We start from the raw sequence: 19,398 nt of genomic DNA, 5'->3' as shown, positions 1-19,398 counted from the left end.
AAGATACAAATAATTTTTTTTTTCTCTAATTGTAAACATAATTTGTCTGGTGTTTCAGTTCTTCAGATTTATGCAGTAGCCATGTTTGTCAAAGTATTTGGCACCAGTGACATCATCTTTGTTGAAACGCCGGACAACGTGATGAGTCCCAGATGTTAATGCACACTGAGAGTGAAGAAAGTGTTGATCTTTGAATTTTATTCTAACAACTATGGAGGTAATGAAAAGTGATTTTATTTTCTTCTAGTGTTCGAGTATAAGTTTTTTTATTTGTTTGATATTTGTTTGCATAAACAATCAGTCAGGGACTGAATACTCTGCACATGCGGTACAAGGAGAGACTAAGATGAGAATCCGGGTGAATGCTGAATGAAGGATTTGACTTCATGATTGCACTACTTCCTTTGTGTGGTTTTCTCTATCTTTTACATTTCGCATGAGTAGATTATAATATATGCCAAATATGTGTACTGAGAACCAAATGTGCCTCTAACTGAACTGCCAGGATTTAACGTGTCTTTTGGATAATGGTCATGCATGGTTATGTCAGCACATCATGTTTTCTAATGTACTATAACATGACATGCCCACGTAACCGAGAGTTACGTTTCCTAATGACATATCATTTCTGCAAAACGCAAAAAGGATGTGACTTGCTAAGAATCAGGCTTGGAAATGAAAAAAAATATTTTATAATACAATTACTCTGTGCACAGTTTTTCTGTTTCTAAAAGTAGTTTTCATGAAAGTATGTTTTAGGTGCTTCGAGGGGAAAAACAATCGTAACAGTATGTAAGCACTGTTTCCTGTTAACTGCATACATGCTCCAGTGTTTCCTGTTGCATGCATATGGTAAAATAAGCATTAACAAATAATGTCTACCTTGAGCATAATCAACACTGCGTGAGATTGACCTGACCAATATTTTCAAGGAAGATCAGGCCTTACTTTCATATCAGCAATGAATGCTTCCTTATAAGCATTTTGCTTTCTGGATCCTAGTCAGTGTCACAGTGGATTCCCATAGCCACAGTTAAAAGTTTGGCTCGGAAAATGATTATCCAGTTTTAGAAATTGTTTTCTTAATTTACTGAGTAGTTCTTCAGGTCTCATAGATGTTAAGACAAGTTGTACTAAAGCCACAAAGAGGAAGAGAAAAATTACAGCTTTCATATTGGAAGAGTGTATCCTATAAACATGAACAATTAGTTGGATGTATACAACATATGTCACTGCATTCTCTTAAAGAACTTCACATCGGGAAAAAAAAAACGCCAAAAACAGGAATGCATCAAAATATTTGTCATTGTTACAGCTCTTCTTAGGAGACCATTCTTCATTTGTTTAGTTGGGGTGAAATTTTTGAAAATACTTGACGTTAGCATGATTATATTTCCATTAAAACAGACTGAGATTTTATCAAATGAAATCAAGGGGAAACACGTTAAACTACAGTTATGTATGCAAAAGTTCCTAGGGCTGTAAATGTGAAGCTGCAGTGAGATGGCATTGATGCTGCTAAGTACGGGGGGGTTATTTTGGAAGTATTTCAATTTCTCTCACATTTCCTTTCAGATTTCTTGGTAATTTGGTAAAATGCTAAAAATGATCAATTTACTTTTTTTTTTTTTTTTTTTTTCTCTTTTTACAGGAGTGCACTCACTTTACATTCTGGGGTTGATGGATGAATACGTGTTTTTTTTACAAGGCATCCTAAAGCTGTTAAACCTCAGAGGTAAGTCTTTCAGATACCCTTACTAAAACCAACTATCTACAAGATTTTGCTAGATTTCATTTTCAAAATACTTATGTCATTTCAGAGTCTAATTCACAGTTCTGAAAGAAGCTTGGATGCTCAGTATATTAGATCTCCCTGACCTTCAAAAGGACATCTAAGCAGTTATGGTCAGACACTGAATGTAAGAGGAGCCCAGTAGGATTTTTTTTTTCCGTAGTGCTTCATCACCTCAGTCCCTTTGAAATCACTTTAAACATTTTCCTTCAATTTAAAAAATGGGGCATGGAGTTCTAAATCATATGTGTACTTATGAAAATATTATCTGTAATTTATTTATACCTTGTAACTACCCCAGGAAAAATGTGTGTTGTGGATGGAGTGCTTTAGTAGAAAGTGTGTTCTATGAGTTTAGGGACAAATCTTATTTTTTGTCATTAATGTGTCATTTTAGTCGTTATTTGCTGAGCTGTATCATTAGAAATCTAGGTCACGTAGGCCGTGCTTGAATTACATATCAGATGACCCAAATGTTTAAGGCAAGCTGGTGTAATTCAGCATCATTTTAAGCAATTTATGCCACTGAAGATCAACTCCCTCAAAGTCCTGCATCTTCCTGAGTGGAATTACTTCACCTTCTCAAGTCTTTTCTTACATCTTCTCATATTAGTCAGGACCCCCTGCCTTCCTGTCCCTGGCTTATCTGACTGGCTGGTGCTACTGATGCAATTACTGTCTCCACATAGAGTCTTTTATTAGTTTTAAAACCTGAAACACAAACATACCCGTTATAGATAGTGTGTGGAAATACTGAAGGAGAAAATTGCAGGGACAAAAAAAAGCAGAGAAAACTTTGCGGAAGGGCAAGCAAAAGGTACCTGTTTGTTGCATACATTTGGGATAATACAGTCATGTCATGTAATAAAATACCACACAACGTAATATATTTTTGCACAATTTAGTATTATTTGCTGAACGATTAATATGCATGCAAACAGAGGAGCTAGCTTTGACAGCTGTGTTTTCCACTTTTCTTTTTCACTCTTTTATCCACTTTCTAGCAGACACTCGCTTTCCTTTCTGTTCTTAATGCCAGAAAGCTGTGCTGGTAGAAACCAACAAATGTGTACTAACGTGATTAAAAGTCATATTCGGAGCTATTGATCACACCCCCAACAAGGTCTTGCAGGACCATTGCATTACATGCCAAAATCACCTTACCAGACTCTCCACTAATGCAGCCTTAGTGCAGTGGCTTTTCTTTGGTTTTGTTTAAAGTATGTGGAAAACCATTTGCCAGAAGCCCTGCGTGTGATGTTGAGCACAGGTTTTGCAGCTGTCTGTGTAATTCTGAGAAAGGTGAAAAAGTGATGACTTGTGCTCTATACTACCCGAGTCTGATTTTTTGTGTGTGTGTGTGTGTGTGTGTGTGTGTGTGTAAGGTCACCTTACATTTATAGATCTTCAAGAATTGTCATGAATATTTATGATGGCATAAAAAATCAAGCAGCTGCAAATTGTTTACAATATTTTTAAGGATATGAAACCAGCTTCTACTGTAAAACAAATACATCTGTTAGAATTGAACTAAAACTGACAGCTCTGCTTCTGCTTTTTCTTCTATACAGACCTGAAAGTTGGAAAATTTTTAAATCACTAATGTGTGCCATCAAGATGAAAGGTAAAAGCTGAATAAAAGTACCAAATTAATCATTCTAAGGATTGCACAGAGATACTTTAATCAAATATTAATTTGAAATAGACACAAAATCCACAAAACTTTGTGGATAATTCCAAATTACAGAATTGTAGTCCATCTAAAATATTATCAATTTCTGTTTTTCCTTGCCTTTGGAAAAACAAATGCTTCTGTAGCACAACTGCTCAGTTGTGCATATTTGAAAAAGTGTACATCAGAAATCTACTGCACAATCATGATTTACAGTCTGCCACTGATTTAATAGCTAGCTGGAAAAGTACATCAAGAGAAATAGCAGTATCTTTATTTAGGCAGCAGTAATCAATTCTAAATTTTGGCACTGGTGGTAAGATGGTATTTAGGTTGCATTTATAGCATAAAGACCCCAAAACATTTGGGTCTGTTCAAACTGGAGGAATACTGTGTGTGCTTTAGATGAGACACTCTGTTTCCTGAAATAAATATCTTGCATGAAAGGGAAACCTGTTCATCTGTTAAGACTATGATGATTTTCAAACTTTCCCTTGCCAAGCACTGCCATCAGCAACAGTGGTGACAGCAGCCTCAGCCCGCAGCTCTACGAGGGGTCACAAGTCACATTGCAGACACTTGCGTACCACTTGTGGTATGTGGACTGCAACTTGGGAATGCCTGTGTTGGAGCTCTTAATCCATTTAAATACAACTGTGCTAATAAATAAAGGATCCAATTTAGAGACTACAGTTTCATTTTACCTCTCTTTAGGAGGCTTCATATTTTCTGTATTTCGTTTCTCCAGTTCTTCCTAGCAGGAAGGAATGTTACTTGCACTGTCATTCAGTATTTCATTGAAATACGTTCAACTCAGGAAGTTTAGGATTTCAGGGTATTCCTGAGTTGTGTTTTAAATATAATTCAAAGATCTATATGGAAAGAAGGCATCCTCTGCTTTGCAGAAGTATCTTTCTCAACTGCCATATAGTTTACTCTGCGCAATAAGCTGAACAATAAACTCCCTTTGTTTTCATTCATCCTTTTTTCTTTTTCCTTTTTATTTTTTTCATTTTTTCCTTTTTCCCTATTTTTTTTTCCCCTGCTTGCTTTCTTTTCTTTTTCTTTTCCTTTATTCCTTTTGTTTTTGTGCTGTCCAGTGTTATACGCTGTCACAGAGTATCAGTCCCTGTGCAGCACTGCATTACAATTCAGTGAGGCTCCTACAACCAGCACGCAGGACTTCATCAGAAGGCGAAATGCTATTCTGAGAGGATAATAACAATGAGAAATTCTTTTAATAAGGACCATTTTTAAATGTTAAGGATGACTTGTTTTAATTGAAGGAGAGTAAAGGAACTCCTACCAAGAGTCAAAGAGATCCCCTAGAGCTCTCTGAAGTCTTCAAATTGTCTAGTATAGAAAAGCCCAAGAATAAGCCACGAAGAGAGGTTGTGAACAACATCCAACCATCTTACTATAAATTTAATCTGGTAAGGTTATTGTCATCTGCAGTTGAAAATCTGGCCTTAGCTTAAATAAGATACGTGACCATCCTAGTAACTGCAGGCAAATCGGGAGAGACTAATTTGATGGACCCAACTTGTCCTGGATTTGTGTAAGTAGGGATGGAGAACAATTGCTATTCAAGCCATTCTTTTCAATCTACTATACAATATCCACCTGTTCTGACAGCAGCAGGAACTTATGCCACAAATATAGGCTACTACCGTGACAGCAGCAGGTGTATGGCAGCAACAACTAATCAAATCAGCTGAATCAGAGGTGTGAATCACATTGCACTTCTGCACAATGAAAATGAGCAGAAGGGGAAGAGCTAAATGGCTGTGATTTTTTGTTTTGTTTTATTTTTAAGAACTTGTTTTTAAAAAAGGCTGTACAGTAGGTAAGTGCAAGGAAAGAGTAATGAGGAATTCAAAGGAAAATGACATTTCATCTTTGTTGCAAAGGCCGTGCAGAGAGAGATAGGTACAGGAGACACTGATTTTAATCATTTCAAGAAAGCAAAGTATAGGTTTTGATTTTCCTAAAGAAGCAAATGCAAAAGAACTCTTGTCTGTACCATATGACTCATGATGCTTCTTTACCAGGCTTAAAGAGAATTGAACTTGAGTAATAGCACCATTAGCGCTCTTTACCAGGAGCCAATTCCTGTGGTTTCACTGGGTCCAGCTGCTGATGACTCACAGAGGAAGTGGTGGAGATTAGGTGCACAGGGAAGAAATCAGAACAGTTCAGAAATAAAGCAAATCAACCAAGCATTACCTTTTGTGCACAACAGAACAATGGCTTAACAACTAAGGTTCAAAATGATCCGTCTTATTCCCCTCATTTGTGCTGTTCCTGTTGGAAAGACCACCAGGAAACATGTGAACCACTGTGGAATACACACTGTAATCCATGGAACATCTCAATTAATATTCCCTCTTGACTACAGCTAGAACAATACATAGCATCAAGCAGTTTAATCTCCGGCAATAATGCCTTTTGTAAGATCAAGAGGTCTTTCCCTTGAATTAAGTTTTAAGCAAGGATTTTGAAAATTAGTTAGGTATTCTGCATAATGTATAGTGGTGGCTGCAGGTTCCGTAAGTAGTAGTAGGTAAAATTGCATAGAAATTAGCTGCTTGTCATTAATAATGTTGCCATCAGTCATTTCTCCTTTTGCAAACTGACATTGGGTTCCCTTTAGAAGAGAGTTAATCCTCCGACAGGATTTGTTACGAGATAATGTATCTCAGATTGTATGAAATTTAAAACACTGCCTCTTATATTCAGCTCTGTGCTACAGAAAAATTATGTCCCAGCAGCAAATCATTAAAATACCTAATTTGAAAAGGAAGATGAAAAGGAAGACATTTTTTATTAAATTACTGAAGTACAGTAGTAGTGCTGCTGTTGTCTTACATCACAGACTCGGTCACAGAGTTCAGGCAATGTTTGCTTCAAGGAAAGTGCAATTTTGTGGGGCTGTAACCATTTTGGGGAGGAGTCCTATCTGAGTTTTTATAGATTGATAAAGTAACTTACTGCAAAATCCTAAGACTATTTTGACTAAATTAGACTATTTCTTTTAAAAATATTTAAGAAGAATAATGTACAAAGAACACTGTGGGAAAAGATTATTGCAAGTTCTGCCAGGTCAGCAATTTATCCTTGTTTTTAAGAAGGAATTGGCATAGAATTTAACCTATGTTCCACTTTCTATTTCCTGTAAGAATTGCAGAGGTAAGATCAGCTGGTGATTATACACCGAGATGCATTTTATAAACATTCGCTTTAGTAATTAATGTAAAATGATTCACAATCCTCTCTTCAGAATATTAAGTAATGCACTGTATCTCACATGTTTACCACTAGCCAGCATTTTGAACTGCACAAGGTGACTGTTTGGCACTGGTACATGGCCTCTTCAGCCACACTACTCTTAGCCTTAATTGTGCTTCAGTGTTAGAAATAAGCACTTAACAATATTGGCAGTGAAAAAGTTGCTTCTGCTGGTATTTTCCAGCATGGAAATTCAGTTCATGGGCTGTGAGTTCCCCAGATGCTCAGCTCTATTAGCTGCATTAAGCAATAAAGATTGCTTAATCATAGAATTGTAGAATCGTTGAGGTTGGAAAAGAGCATTAGGACCATCATCTGGTCCAACCATCAACCTCTCCCTATCATGCCCACTAGACCATGTCCCTCATTTGAGTCAGGAGCACACTGCATGCATGGGGTATAGCTGATAAGGGGCTTGGGTGTGGCACAGCCATCAAAAACATGATGGGAAGCCCAGACAAGCATAGGAGGCTACCACGGCTGTCCTGATAAACTGGGATGCTGTGAGCTTTGGAGTGAGGCATCAAATTCCTCATCCCTGCATGAAGCCACACGGTCTTCATGCTCAGAGAAACACGTGGATGGAGAAGGTACTTTCCTCTATTAAAAGTCAGTTATTTTGTGATGAAATATTTCCATTCATCTTATCTACCTTGATTCCTTGGCACTTATGTGAAGATGAAAAGGATGAAACTTTATTCCTAGCAGTATATTAATTATGGATTCTGAAGGGGGGAAAAAAAGGCTAAAATGAAGTTAATATGGATTAGAAATTGTTTATTTGATACTGTTATGTTATCCCTTTAAGATATGTTAATATGAACTGGCTGTCAATACAACATCACTTAGTTGGTTTTCGTCTGGACCTTAGAGCACAACAAAATTATTAGTACATAAATCTCTACTAATTTACTCTAGATTAAGATTCTTTCATCAACATGCACATATAAATTATACCATTAATCATAATGATTTCTTTCAGTATTCATGTGGATGAAATATGTAATTTCATGGGAATCCCACTGTAATTTAGCGTGAATTAATGTCCACTTATTGAAAAGCACTACCTACATTGATATTTCTAGAGGAAAAAAACAACAGTCATGATGCATTTTAAACTAAATGACCCGGGTGATGATAAAAAAACCACCAAAGGAACATCACTGCAGGTAAAAGAAAGTTATCTTAAAGGCAGTTTGTTTCAAAGTTCATTAGACCAGATGGCAGCCTGGCTTCTATGAGCATGGAAAGCACATGTGAGAGAATGAGGGGACTTCTCTGTCCTCTCTGCCCTAGGGAAGAATGGTGTGAATATGCAGAGTGAGAGGAGAACAGGCGCAGAAGTGCATTCCTAAATGCTCAAGAAAGCAGTACAAAGCCATCTGCTGCTTCTTTTTGATGGAGTGTCTGAATGGACATGCCTTCCAATTGGCCTCAACAATAAATTTCACTGAGAGAAGCAGCACTATCCATCCACTTTTCTCTAGGCAGTATTTTAGCAATGGATTACATGTTTGGAGATAGTTGACCCAAAGATTGAGAACCTGTGGATGGGATGACTTGGCCTCAGTTTCTCTGACCTAAGAAATGCAGCTTCCTCCTTAAGAAGTGCTGTGCCCTTTCTGGAGGTGAAGTAGGATATCACTTAATCTAGCTTTCAAATATATAAATGGAACATACATATATACATATGCATGCTTCATAAGTGAGACAGTGAGGGGGAAAAAAGGAACTTCTGACTATAACAAAAGATTCATTAGGAAAAATGAACTAATCAGTGCTCTCCAAGGAGAAATTCATTCTGTTTAGGAGGCCGTACCCTCTGCTGCTGCACATACTTAATATAATTTATATTATTATTTAAATCACTGCGTAAATTTTAGATACTTTTAAAAATCAAGTTAATGGACCATACTTTACTGCTTAGCATCATTTATATCAAGAATTAGTGGCTGTGGAGATAAAATATGTGAAGACAGTGGAGAAAATGCAAACAAGCAAATATCATAAAACTCACGTGTAGCATGGGTATGAAATACAACCACAGAAATGAGCCTTTGGGAAAGTTCAGTGTTGTGTGGTACAGGCTTTAAGCAGCGTGCACTCTGTATTTCAATATAAGGTGTTCTTAAAATGGCTTTAAAGGACAGGTGCACCAACCTCCCAGGGCAGAGCATTTCTTCCACCGGGAAGTGTCCCCCTTTCCTTGCTTTGGATACAAAGACAGGCAAGAATACAGTGCAGCCTTCTCCTAGCCTTAAGTGAAAGTAAAGGCAAATTAGGGAATTCTTGGGGAGAGCACAGACACCTGTAAGGACTGCTTAGGAGCTGAAGAAAGGAGCTTGAGGTGCTTTAAGCAGGGACAAACTAGAAACGAAGAGAGAAAGAAATAGAGAAAGATAATAAGAGCCTGAAAGAGTGAGAGGATTCTGGCAGCTGAGATAAATTCAGGGCCTTCTGCTGTGGGCTCATTAAAAGGCAGAAAATATTCCCTAAAAATGTCTTACCTGTACCAGGCAATAAAACAGCTGTGCATCATTGTTTCCTTCAGGTTAGCTGTGCTGTATTTCATTCCTCTGTGTGCTTGCAGCCGAGAAATGTTGACAGGAAGCCCAGTTTGTGAAGCTTTGACACACAGTCTTTCACAGCCCCCAATTCTTGTCAGTGTCACACTGCAGCTTGCGTCACTGGAGGGAGCATGGTACAGACAGGACAGCACAATGTCACAGCACAGTGCCACAGCAGCCTCAGGGGAGATGAGCATCGAGTGGGCAGCATGCAGGACCAGGGTTAGCACTCACTTATAATTTATTAACTATACTTGTCTAACTTATTTTATGACTGCTCTGATAGAGCATGGATTCAAATCTCAGGAATCTAGGTAGAGAGAGTGCAGTGTAGCCCATGGAGTAGTATGTTATGGAACAAAAGACCTAGAGTAGAGTCTGGGAAGTGTGAGGGGACCGTGGGAGGGGAGGGCTGCGGTGGGAAATGTGTCCCCAGTCTCAATGATCGTGGATCCCAAGGCTGAGCAGTCAGCCTTGTGGAGAGAAGGTGGGAAGGTTTCTTCAGATTTGTGCATTACTTTCTGATCAGTTAACTGCATGCCATTCCATAAAGTGTGGTCTTGAGTGAGAAAAACAGTTTGGAGCTGAGAACTCTTCGTTTTGGCATCTGGTAACTCAGGCCTAAACTCATCTGTCTTTCATATTCCCTCATTTGCAGTCTGTTTTCTTTCTGCCTGGCTTGTAAACTTTCTGCTCAGGGAAAGAAGTTGTGAGTTATTTTCCTCTGGCAAATGAAGCTCCAGGCATGGATCCCTTGCTGCTGCCACAGTGCAAAAGATAAAAAAGTAAGCTGTTATTAGCAGAGACAAACTTGGGCCTCTGGCATCTTACAGCAAGCCCTGACAAAGTAGCTGCAGTGAAAGCCCAATTTTAAATAGAGCAGAATTCATAGGCCACGTATTACCACCTCCTCTTTGCATTCACTAAACTTATGTTCTGCCAAAGGAAGAAAAGCTATTTTACTTGTGTGCTGGCCAAATGATTTCCTCTTGTTGTTTTTTGTTTTTTTTTTCTCTTTGGCAAATGCAAATCATATTTTGTAAGGCTGCATTTTACCATGCAGTTTGTAACCCACAAAGTTACTTAATTCCTGAATACGATGTTGGATAAAATTGTTTTCCTTTCAAAGGAAAAAAAAAACAACAACTAAAAATGATGTTTTGGTCTGCTCATTTCAGGTAACAGTAATTATCTAAATGATTACTGTGCTCAAATTATTAGTTGCTACCCAAATGGCTGCCTGCACTGTTAGGTTACCTGGCACTTCTGTATGAGCATTTTTATTGCCTAAACATAAATAATTGTCATTCCTGATGAATTCTCAAACTGCTGCCTCACATGCTCCCTATGCATCATCTGTGTATTACTCAGGCTCTGCAGTTAAACAGGTAGATTGCTCACAGCAACACATTTCATCCATGTCCTTTGGTTTCGGATGCAGTGTGCACCTCCAGCTGTCCAGGAGCTCCTCCATTACCCAGTGTTGTGGTACAGCAAATAGCATTCTGGCTTCAGTGTTCAAGCAGTAGATTAGAGACAGCAGTAGGCAGACAACTTTTGTCTCCAGGGAATATTAGAAATCTAGAGCTAGAAATAGATGGATTAACTGAAATGCAGCCCAACCTCTGATCTACATTATTGCCTCTCTTCTTTATCTCACAAGGGAAGCAGAGATAAAGAGTGATAGACACTGATAATGATGGAAGTCCATGATAATACACCGAAGTGATAAACTTCTTTGTGGCCCTCATTGTGCCCAGTTGTCTTCAGCTGGTTATGAGCTCTAGCCTCAAGCTATTTACACCATGATCAGGCTAGTAATTAGCAAAATGTTTAATATAATATAGAAGCAATTAGGAGGTGATAACATGCAATTAAGATGTGTTTTCAGATTAAAGATTTTATAGTGCTCTCTTTCTTGAAAAGATAAAGTGCCTATCTCAAAATGTCAAACTGCAGTGATTTAATCTGAGTTATTTTCAATTAATATGCATGTATTCTTGCGATGTGTTCACCGTTGTTATTGACATTGATAAATTAAGCTCATCCCAGCAGAATTTATCCTTGAGTCGCTCTATATTTCCTGAATGTCAGTTCTTTATTTGTATTTTTTTATGCCTACAAGCTGTGCATGATCTAACTCTAAGTCCCTTGATTCATCCCTGGGATTACAGTAATGTGTCAGTCTGAGTGGAACAATAATCTGAAAGGGCATTGTTATAAATAGTGTGTTAGAATATAATTGTTTGTCATGTCGTTTCTCCCCTTTAAATCCCTCTGAGTCCTGTTTAAGTAATTTAGACAGCTAGAATGACAAGAGTCTTGAGACCTCACTTATAGAGTTGTCCAACCAGTCTTCAGCCTACTCTGTCTTTTGAGACTGTCTCATCTGTGAAGTAGGAAGTGCAAACAACAGATGAGTTCCGACTACACTGTGGATTTGTTATTAGATTTTACTCAGGCCAATTATAGAACAATGTAAAAGCTCCTGATTCTAATTTTGCCCTGACTAGTCAATAGAAGTGCTTAGACAATAGTTGCTAGGGTATTTCCTGTCATTACTGCGGAAGTTACAATCCCCAAGTATTGCAATTCGTATACTGGTGTTCAGCATCTGAAAGGGAGGATATATTTTTTAAGATTTTTTTTGATACATTTTCTAATTATATGGAAAAAGTATCTGAGGCAGGAAGGACAGGTAATTCTCTGTATGGAGTCAGCTTTTACCAAAAGCAATGAATCATTTCCAAGAAAAAATTACTAGAAATGACATTTTCCTAATAAATCATCCAGTACAGTTTTTGGATCATACAGAACTTTAACTTGTGACATGTTTTTCTGGTCTTCAGTCTGCTCTTTCAGATCTTTTAAACCGTTCCAAGCAATGAGGTGTCCAGACATCAAAGAATTTGCATACAGCACGTTTCAGATGTTTTTTCTTAATTTAACCGTACTTTCCTTCTCTGCTAAATATTTCCACATATGATTAATGCTAACACTTTTAAAATATTTGCATTTATCTTTTCTGTTGCTCTTTCTCGTACTCATTTAGAGATTTTGTTTGTATATGGTTGCAAAAAGGTAAGTTAGCTGGCAGTCATTGCTCAGCAAGACAGATTAGATTTTATTTGGTTTGTGCCAACCACAATTAAACTGTGGAGACCATGGATTTAGTAAAGCTGATGCAGCTCTTCACTTCAGCTTATGCTGACTGACCAGTGGCTGTTAGTGTGCAGTCAGCCAACCCAGTTCTTTTCAGGCCTGTTTGAGCATATTGCCATTTGACAGCCCATGAGTCATTCTTGGTCAAACTGTGCATACTTGATTCTTGCCTATAAATAAATATAGTGTCTCTCAAGTATGTCACTAATGACAGAATGAAATGATGCTCTTGAATGTTATCTGTGAGTGTTTCACTGTCCTGCCCTCCACCTTTGCTTTGCAGGCCTTTTAAAGGATGAGCAAGAACAAACAATGTGATTAAAGGGAGCTGCCAAAAGCTGTACAGGTGTCAGCTGCCACCACTCTTCATTTCATGGATGAAGCTGTCAACTTTTAATTTATAGACAATTTAAGAAGGGGTACGTGAAGGCTTGAAAAGAAGGCTTTCTTTTGTTAAAAGGAAAAAGAGAATTGTTATGAAGAACTTCTGCTGGAATGCACTGGTAAGTAGGCAAATATCTCACTGTCACTGTCCCAACAGGAAATCCCACTCTAGGAGTGAGATTTGTTTTATTCAGATGATTCAACCCATCAGCACTGAGGTCAGATGGAAAGCATTATAATGTAGCTGGCAATTCCCAATAGCCTGGTTTGTTCTGGATCAGCACCAGGGATGTGACGATATGTCCTGGGGGGGGGAGGAGGGGAAGATGATGTCTGCAGAGAGGAGATCGGATGGGATGAATATCCCAGCCTCCCAGCCTGATGCAGCCTGGGTGCTTCAGCCAGCCTCCTGGTGGAGTGGGTCATCTGGACTCCAGCATGTAAGGCTTTGGGTGGGATTCCTTGTATACTGGGAAAGTGATGGGAATGCCAGAATCTGTGGATTTTTACAATGATCATTCCATCTCTCATGCTGAAGCTTGGAAAAGCCTTTCACTTACTTTGTTTCCTTTCCCAAATAAGTAAAGCAGAAATCCAGAGGTGCTAAAGGAGGTAGTAAGTCAGGGTGGATAGGACTAAAAAAAAAAAAAAAAAAAGAAAAATTATATAAAACACAAAGAAATATATCAGGAACACAAATGTGTTAATGCCACTGGGATATCAACTAAGAGGGGGTATTTCTATTCTGGATTTGCCTCTAGCTACAATTACAAGACCATTTGTATAGTATATTTTTGTTTAAAATTTTTCTTTACAGGCACTCCATCAATGTCATATACAGAGCTTACTGAATTACACCACTCACATATTTAATAACAAATAATCCTTCCAGAAACTATTATGGATTTAAGTGTGATTATAGTAAGAATATCCAATAGCTACTTTAACTTATACGAGTACCAATTTTGCAGAGCTGTAGACTTAATTATACTGTAGCCTAGATATGTATCAGTTTTAGTTGTGCTTCCAACAACTTCTTTTACTTTTGACCAGAAATGATGTGCATTACAAAATTTTCTCAAATGCTGTGTATGACTATTACATTACCCCTGCACAACTGAGAAAGGAAATAATGTTAGGAGTGTACCAAAGTGATTTTCACTTGCTGCTTGTCTGGGTTAATTTCTACCTTAGTGAAATTAGAATCAGTCTCAATACTTCACGCAAAGTTTCTTTCCTATGTGACATAGCAGGAAAATTCTAAATTTCCACTTGATCAGCAGTGTCAGCTGGTAAAAGAAGAGATGGTATTTCTCTTGTGTTTGTTTCTCTGTTTCCGCATTTATGTAATGCACATTTAAGAAAAGAGGAAAACAGATTTTTGCAGAGCTACCTTTGAACCTTAGAGTTGCTTTACAACACTTATTGCATTACTAACAAGCCACAGGTGTACACTACAGGAGCGGGTGAAAATGTAATTGAGGGGTATGATGACAGTTAATTGTCCATAATGTATTTATCCCAAGATGCACTTATGCATCTGTTATATATTTAGGTATTTGTTACTAGTAGCTTTGGTGATACTTAAGCAGAGGGGCATCTATATCTAAAAGACAATAAAAAAGGAAAATGCTATCAAGGGGCTTTAAAGTGGCAAGACAAAGAAAGTTCGTCTCTTTTTCGCTGTCTCTGAAATGAATAGGTCTATTTATTTCAATGGTTTTTTTTTTCCACATATGCCATATTAAGGTTTGAGTACAAAACAATTGACACTGTTTCTGGGTGTGCTATGTGTCTGAATTACATGACTACCTGCAAATATTTTAGTAGCGAGGTATTTTGATATTTGCCTTTCTAGTGTAGTTTCTTCTCTGCTTCAGCTAATTGTTGTTCTACATCAGTTTCGCACAATAGATCTAGGTAGTGTCTATTCACCCACTGACACATAGAGGATTTATGTGTGGGAGTAACGCACAAACTTCCCCTTCTCTTTACTGCCTCCCTCCATGCATGCCTTAAGAATAGATGTGATAGTCATCTACTTCTATCTATATTTGTATGCTATCCAGACATTTAAGAGGAGAACATCAGGTAGCTGTATTAAAGCAGTGTCCTGCATCCAAAGCATGGTGGCACAGCTTAGATGACTGAGGGCGATTACCCATTTTCTGGGCCTGCTTCTACTCTCTGCAAAGGCAACAGCAAAACTCCCATGAGGGTCAGCAGGGAGAAGAACCAAGCTTCATAAAATGACGTTATTTCTTTTTGAGTTCGCTCAGCAGGAGTCACACAATTGAAACCAAACTGCATATCTTTAAAACCCAGTGTAGATCAGGTTAGTAACAACATCATGTCAGGGCAGCGATGGGTTCCGAGCAAATGCTCAGTGATAGTTCATGCACTCCAAAACTGATGATGTAAACAGACAAGCTATATGAGATACCATAGCAGAGATGGGATCCTAACCCCTTCTGTAGTGCGTTATGTTCCTTAAAAATTTAACTTTGCCATCACAGCTCATCTTGCCATGGAGCTGGTGCTGCATACTGATTTGCTTGACTCCCATCAAGCGTTACCAGCATTTTGTAAGGGGGACATCAGTCCAACTCTATATAAGATCTGGGCCTGTGTAACCACATTATCTTAAAAGCACAGAACTCAGTTCATATCAGAAGCTGTTTGCTACATTTGAAATTGGCTAAACATTAGCATCTTAGAAATATTATCTGAAGTTGCTGAACACTGATATTAACCTGCTGCATGCTTGGAGTGCTATGATAAAAATTCAGTTGCTGTGGTAATTGTTATATTATGTTCAGAAAAGTGCCAAGAATATAATTGCTTGCAACATGACTGCAGTTCAGCTTTAATCTACATGGCAGAATTGTTTACTAAAATAAAAAATTAAAAATAATAATCTGAATTTTTGCATAAACAAATATATCCAGAAGTAGACTCTTTATTAAACTTTTAACACCAAAATTATGCTTATACTTTATTAACCAGACGCTATTTGTAACACCTACTGCTGGTTAAAAGCAAAAGCAAAAAGCATGAAACACCCAAGAAACCCCAACAAAAAACAAAAGCCCAAAACACAACAAACCCAAAACCACCAGAGGATGATTTCCTTAAGAATGTTCTCTCAGGTATGTTCAGAATATTAATGAGGCCCATCTATTTCTCTAGGATAATAACAATGTCCAAGAACTGAATAGAATCTGTGACCTGTGAAAGGGCCATTCACATGCTTTAGTCTGCCTTAGCGCATTCCTTAACAAGTGAACATAGACCTTTTTCATAGTCATCCTAAATGTTTCAACTGTGTGTTTCATGGTTTGGTTCTTGTGTCTCCAAAACACATAGCTTTTTTCTTTCTTTTCTTTCTTTCTTTTCTTTCCTTTTTTTTTTTTTTTTTTTGGTCTAGTGGGAAGTATTCCATGCTTTCCTCATTTAAATGCTTATGTCTTTATGGTTATTTTTACTGCCATACCTATGGGGCTTCTTACTATATTGCCTGTAGCTGAAAGAGATTTTAAAGGAATGAAGTTTATTCTGTTTAAATCTTCAGGGGCATACAACAATATCTTAAACAATGAGCAATAATTAAAAAGCATCCATTCGAACTGTGTGAAAAGCAAATAGATTTAATTTAAATACAGTAGTCAGGACTAAAGATTTTTTTCATCAAAACCAGGAGAGGTCTTCCCCTCTTCCCCTGCTGCTTTTATTTTAGGAACTTTTCAGCCACTACTTTGCTAAAGTATTCCATCTGTAATTTGGCACCTTCCAACGCATGAGATGAGTTTGTTGGTGCAAAGCATTTCCCAGGGGGTTTGTGCCAGGGATTACCAGAGCCTCCACAGAGTTGATGCAGATACATTTCTTGGTTGCTGGAGCTGAGGCCAAAGGTGATCAGACTTGGAAAATTAAGTCTGCCCTGTTAAATGTGACTTGGTCTGTGTTAGGAACAGTGGCTGCAGTACAGTAGTTTAGTGGAGAGGCAGTAAAATATATTCCAGTAATAGTAATTATTATAAAAAGCAGTAAAATGTCATTAGAAATATTCTAAAATCTTGCAAACAGCTTTCTGTTCAATCGGTGATTGTTAGTGATTGCTGTAACAATTCTCATTTGACACAGGGCTGTTTGTGAGCACAATGATCCTTGCCCATGACATGTGTCAGGAGCGCTTTCTACAGCTACCGGTCACCACTGATGGTGGAAGGTACCTTTAGGTGGGACACCAGAAATTTGCTGTGGCCAGGTCTCAGCTAATGCTCCTTCCTGTGGCAGACCCAATCTGTCTCTCATTTGTTCTAATGCACAATCAGAAATGTGAAGTCATACATTAGATGCAGCTTTTATTTTGTACTCTTAGGACCCACATAGCGTATTTGTGCAATCCCTTGCTTTCCTGCACTCTTCCTTTTCTTTCTCTGTTTAAAACCATGTTCAAAATTATCAGGAGTGCTATAGCATGAATAATGCTATTCGAGTCACAAAAGTAGTTTTTTACAGCAATGATCCCACGGAACAGTTCATTGACTGTAATGAGAATGATCAGGAGGACACAATAGCAGCTGCTTGTGCCAGCAAGGACAGTGTCTGCAGAACTGCATCCTTCCTGTGTTGTAATCACCATAACATAGACTTTTAGACAGAAACTGAAGAGATCTTACTTGCATATCTTATCAAGGTTCTTAAAAACAGTTGGATTCAGTATTCTTTTTTTTAATTCAGCTGAAAATGTTTTTTTTTTATTAATGTGGCATTTTTCTCCAACTTGGAGACTGAGAGTATTTTCATAAGAGGATGAAAGGGGAAGGGATAAATTCTAGATAGTTTGTTGTAAATGCCAAATAAAGTGACATCTATCTATGGGAGCAAAATTTCTAACAGCGCCTTGTGTCCACTGGAAAATGCTTAAGAGCCTACAAATAGAAAAAAGGTTAAAAACTAGTGACCTAAATAATTGGTTCAGTTTTCAAGAGTGCTGAGCACCCAACTGTTCTCATTGATTATAAACAGATGATGATAACGAGTAACAGCTTCCATAGTTGATGAAAGGCGTTTCTTCTGGGGAACTTGTCCATAGATGTATTAGATGTATCCTTCTTCTAAGCAAGTCTTTGATAAGGAGGAACACTTCTCCCTTGGTTGTCTATTTTGTATGCATAGCATGCATAAATATTTTTGCTTTCGCACTATCTTATTTTTTCTTAGAACTCATTTCAGAATGAACTGAAGCGGATATGAGAAAGCATAAGACGAGATCTTAGTTTCTTATGTGGGTTGTATGCTGCTTCATGCTTCAGTCCTGAAACTGCTTTCATATTCACTGTTACTGTCTGACCACCTCTTTTAAACTTCGTAAATTCCACATCCTATAATACAGAGGAGTTAAAGAAATAAGTGAGTGATGTGTTAAATTTTGTACCAGCTTCAGATCTTTCTTGGTTTCCACATCTAACAGGCTTTGTGTTTTGATTCTGTGTTATTGTGGTAACACAGAAGAGCTGTGTAGTTTACTGGGAGAAAAACTGTGCTAAGTGTTACAGAAAAAAATTCAATCCTGCATTTTAATTGGTAATTCTGGGCAGGCTTCTTAAAGTTTCTGTCTTTGATGTTGTCATTTATATACTTTGTATCTCCGAGTTTTTATAGCTTTGTCTTAATTAATCTTTTGACAGTTTCTGGAAGATTGATATTGGCAGTGAATTTTATTGGTGTTATTATGAAATACTTGTGCTTGTAACTGACAATAATCTAAGCTGAAAATATATGAAAACCTCTAGACTGGGAGGCTCATCGTTCTATTCAAAATATTTGTGTTCTACAAAATAATAGCCTTGGTCCATTTTGTCAAATTCAATACTGCTCTGATCTATGGGTATTTTGGGTAGCCGTATCGCAGCACTTGTCAACCATCATCCAATCTTCTTCCAAAAGGATGTTTTTCAACACTTTTCATCCTGAGTGTATTATGCTATAATAACAACATTAGCTGGAGCCAGTTTTAGTCATAGAGAAATGGAACCATCTGATCAGTACCCTACCAGGAAAGGATTTGTCTAAGAATTTGATTAAATCAGTAATCTGCTGTCAGAAGGATTTAAAGGTATTGAACTGAACCCCTTCTTCTGAAATTTGCCAGACCACTGTTTAAAAACAGATATCCTAGTCTTAACATTTTGGGAGCATTTATAGTCATTATACTATTACTCTACCGGTTGCTAAGTGTGTCTACATGAGCAACACTGAGCACAGCCCATAGTTCCTTTACTTGCTCTCTACATCCCGGACACATTGAGTAGTGAAGAGGAATAGGATCTTGAAGATCTGAACAGAGTGGATTTGGAAAATAGATGCTCAGGTAGTAAGGAGTCCTCACGTCTATCAAGTGAATGAAGCCATGGTATGGGTGGGGCAGCAGCCATCATTCAGGTACTGCATTGACCCACCTCACTTCTGCTCACTCTAATGACACTCAAATGCAATTAAAGCCATCAGTTTCACATTGTGACTTAATT

At 37.8% G+C, this 19,398-nt stretch overlaps 1 long non-coding RNA gene across 44 annotated transcripts in view; it reads left to right on the top strand.

Moving 5' to 3' along the window:
• The window catches only part of LOC104912536 (uncharacterized), a 376,736-nt gene that overhangs the window by 258,570 nt on the left and 98,768 nt on the right, over positions 1–19,398 (top strand). For 42 of the 44 annotated variants that reach the window (XR_014885657.1, XR_014885659.1, XR_014885660.1 and 39 more), the window contains 3 exons: positions 59–217; positions 1,652–1,735; positions 12,765–12,984. This is a non-coding gene — a long non-coding RNA (uncharacterized LOC104912536). Of the gene's footprint in view, positions 1–58; positions 218–1,651; positions 1,736–1,820; positions 1,920–3,363; positions 3,417–12,764; positions 12,985–19,398 lie in introns of all 44 variants that reach the window. The other 2 variants (XR_014885681.1, XR_014885682.1) reach the window with 2 other exon arrangements.

The sequence above is a fragment of the Meleagris gallopavo genome, chromosome 11 (assembly GCF_905368555.1).
Source record: "Meleagris gallopavo chromosome 11, MGAL_WU_HG_1.1, whole genome shotgun sequence".
Classification (NCBI taxonomy): domain Eukaryota; kingdom Metazoa; phylum Chordata; class Aves; order Galliformes; family Phasianidae; genus Meleagris; species Meleagris gallopavo.
This window is presented reverse-complemented; position numbering and strand designations above follow the sequence as displayed.